This window comes from Lutra lutra, chromosome 5 (genome assembly GCF_902655055.1).
Source record: "Lutra lutra chromosome 5, mLutLut1.2, whole genome shotgun sequence".
Taxonomy (NCBI): domain Eukaryota; kingdom Metazoa; phylum Chordata; class Mammalia; order Carnivora; family Mustelidae; genus Lutra; species Lutra lutra.
In genome coordinates, this window is record NC_062282.1 from 118,760,795 (window position 1) to 118,764,605 (window position 3,811).

At 34.0% G+C, this 3,811-nt stretch overlaps 1 pseudogene; it reads right to left on the reverse strand.

Annotated features, from left to right (window-relative positions):
• Positions 1-445: 445 nt before the first annotated feature.
• On the reverse strand, positions 446-3,081 carry LOC125101194 (ATP synthase subunit d, mitochondrial-like; annotated as a pseudogene).
• Positions 3,082-3,811: the final 730 nt, after the last annotated feature.

Here is a 3,811-nt window from a genome sequence, read left to right on the forward strand (position 1 = left end):
GGAATACATAATTATACAGGTTGTCCCAAAAGATCCAGTAACTTTACTAAGTTTCATACAAAGACAAGCTGAGTAAGGTAGTAAAATACTACAGGCTACAGATTCAAAAAGCATCTGAATAAAGTTTGAATCCTGTTCCATCACTTATTGCTTGTAATACCATGGGCAAGTCACTTAACCTCTCTGCACATCGGTTTCCTGATCTCTAAAACACAACTATGACTGAAGGAATTAGACATTTCATAAATTAGTTAACTTTAAAAGAATTTTTATTATTATTATGGCACATAATCAATAAACATAAGGTCAGTGAAAACTGATACAGACTAGAGTTTCTACTTTTAGATCAAAGGACATGGTGCTTTATTTTTTTTTATTACCATATAATTATTTTTAATGTCCAGTGTCTGTAATACAAGGCCACAGCTTTCTCACCAACTCAAGTTTATAAATTTTGAATTGGCTTGTAAGGCCAATAGAGATATTTCTTCTTGTCTAATTTGGTTTCTGGAAAGACTTCATTCAGGTCCTCAACGATCATCTGATCAAATGGAACTAGATGATCAAATGGAACTATGTTCTTCATCTTCTCCAGCTCTTTTTTCATATACCTCAGTCCTAGCCTTTGAGAGAGACAAAAACTCAACACAACTTTTCACATCTTCTTTTTGTTCAGCATCCACCTGAACAGTCTATTTGTCCTCTGGCACAGGAACCTTCCAGGCATTAAACCTTTTTCTCAAAGTCATCTACCAAGGCAGCCTTTACCAAACTGGCTTTGTAGTAAGTCCAGTCAGTAGCAGGTGGATTCTCAGGGACATCAGCCAACATGGAGGTAAAGGTCTCATTATGGGATTTTGGGGAGTTAACAAGGACCTTTAGGTTGTGGGGTATGATCTCCCCAAAAGCTACCCAATCAATGGCCTTTAAAGAAGTTTTCGCCCAGCCATCTTGAGATCCTTCACCAACCCTGGTAGCCCAGCAGGACACAATGCCTTAAAAATAGACAATTTCACAGTACCAATGAACTAAAATAAGAAAAATTTCCAAAACTGTTCTTGTAAATCTCTAAAGAACAGTTTCAAAGTAATATAAATTATTTAATTAAAGAGAAAGTTGACAATTTTAGACCTTGAAATAGAAGGTTTATGTTAAAAAAAAAAAAGTTTACATAAGGCAAGCCAGTAAAATGGGCTTTTAATAAATGGGTTTGTCTTTGGGTTAATAACTATTTTTTTTCTCTTTCTTAAGCATTGACAATAATCAGTATTCATGAAAGCAGAGTCCATTTGTAGTTTTGCATACTGTTCTTTTCCAATACTAGCACTTAAAGAACACTCAATTAATAATTCTTAATAAGCAAATGGCTATCAGCTACTATCTCTGGAATTGAAAATTTTTCACTTCAGGGATGTTGCCTAATGTGTTCTGTGGTAATAGTTTGATAGTATGACCCCAGGCATTTTTGTGACTTATGACATAAATATTTTTTTAAAAGGCCAATTGTGATGTTTAATTTTATATGTCAACTTGTTTATACTTTTATGGTACCCAGTTATTTAATGAAACACTAATCCATGTGCAGTTATGAAAGTATTCTGTGGATGTTGCTACCATCTACCATCAGTTGACTTTAAAGAACAGACATTATCCTCAAAAATATGGGTGGGTCTCATCTCTTAAGTTGAAAGCTTTTTTTTTTTTAAAGATTTTATTTATTTGACAGAGAGAGAGATCACAAGTAGAGAGAGAGAGAGAGGAGGAGGCAGGCTCCCTGCCTAGCAGAGAGCCTGATGTGGGACTTGATCCCAGAACCGAGATCAGGACCTGAACTGAAGGCAGAGGCTTAACCCACTGAGCCACCCAGGCAGCTTAAGTTGAAGGCTTTAAGAGCAAAACCAGATGGCCATGGACAAGAAGATATTTGGCCTCCAGCCTGCAGCATTTCCTCCTAGGTTTCCAGCCTACCCTGCAGAATTTAGACATGCCTGTCTGCACAAGTGGGTGGCCACTTTCTTAAATCATGAATATACCTGTGTATATGTATATGGTACATGTATCTTATTGGTTCTGTTTATCTGGTGAACCCTGACTGATATGCCAACAAAAGTGAATGATGTTTTTTGAGTCTTTAAAGTACTAAAAAGACATCAAAAGTAGAACACACCAAGTGATACTATAGCTTTCAACCTTTAGTTTTAACTAAAACAAAATGCCTTTTCTTTGATTTCACTCCCAGATTACAGATCCCAACCAACAAATATCACATTTAATATTCATGTCCTTTGAGCCTTGTGATTAAGAATATAAAGATTTCTCAGAATCAAAACTATGTATCATTAAATTCAATTAAAAAGACTCTAAAACAGAATTCTTTAAAGATTATCCATAATATCAATAACATAGACAACTGAAATCATATAGAATGTACTTATATCACACTAGTAGTGAAAACTAAGATATCATAATTGTGTTCATGCAATAAAAACTAAGATATGATAATTGTGTACTCCATACCTATAAATCTATAGTTCTACCCTTTAGCATATGCCTAAGAGAAATAGCTTATCTATTCCAGGCAAATGAAGGATTTAGCCAAAAATACCCAATAGTAGTTATTTCTTTACCTTTAAAGATTTTATTTTTAAGTAATATCTACACCCAACATGGGTCTCAAACTCACAGTACTGAGATCAAGAGTTGCAGGCTCTATCAACTGAGCCACCCAGGTGCCCCTCCAATCCTATTTAAAAACTCACTTTATATCACCAAAATAGAAAATGTCATTATTAGCATAAAAACTAGCATAGGTACAACAATGTAATGTTGACATTGAGAAATGCAATATATTTATGTAACCTGAGACACATGAACCATGCTACAAAAGTGCTCATTTTATTGTCATGTACATTTTGTGGGGTAAGGGAGGGAGAATAAATATCAAGGGTTAAAATATAAATCGTGGAACACAATCTTCTGGCTGATTTTATTTATACTGGACATCTTAACCCCTTTATACACTTTCTGAGAAAGACATATACCAGAAATTCCTTCTTGAATATTTTCCTTCAGTTTTTCCATAACCTCCAGACATTCCCATTCCCTCTCACAATGACTGTCCTAAAGTTAAATTGTTCAAAGGAAGCAATTAAGGAACGCAATCAGGTTGTACATCACAAAATGGAGACAACCTAGCAATTTCTTCTATTTAAACATAAAAAATGATTTTTAAAATTCAGTACATTTCTGAAAACCTATTTTTGTCTCCTCCTTTCTACCCTCATCTTCTATTCCCAAGTCCTATTGCCCAGTCACAGCAACAAAAGCCCATTTTATCATACACTGCCACCTCAAACCGTGTGAAGAAATAATGCTGCTAGATTCCAAATGTATAGCTATGTCAAAGAAGTAAAAAGCATAGAGCTGGCCTGGAAAATGGCAGCATTTTATGACCACAGTTTAGTTTATGTTCATTTCACAAAATCTACTGAAGTTACAAAAGACTTAAAGTTTTTTCTGAAATTAATAAATTGATCCTCTGTCTCTCCATTTCTTATTCCTTAATTCCAATTCTACCAGCATAGTTAATATTGCTAAAAACATCTATGGAGGATTAATCTTTTGGTCATAATTTTTAAATGGATATAATAATTGATTATATATATAATTCACTGCCTAATCAGAAATAAAATTTTAATTCCATAAAAGATGTTTAATAGCAATTTTAACTACTAAGCACATAACTAATGGTTAGGGGATTAAAAATTAAATTTCAAGGTAGCTAAAGCATAAATTCAAAAACTTTAGACAA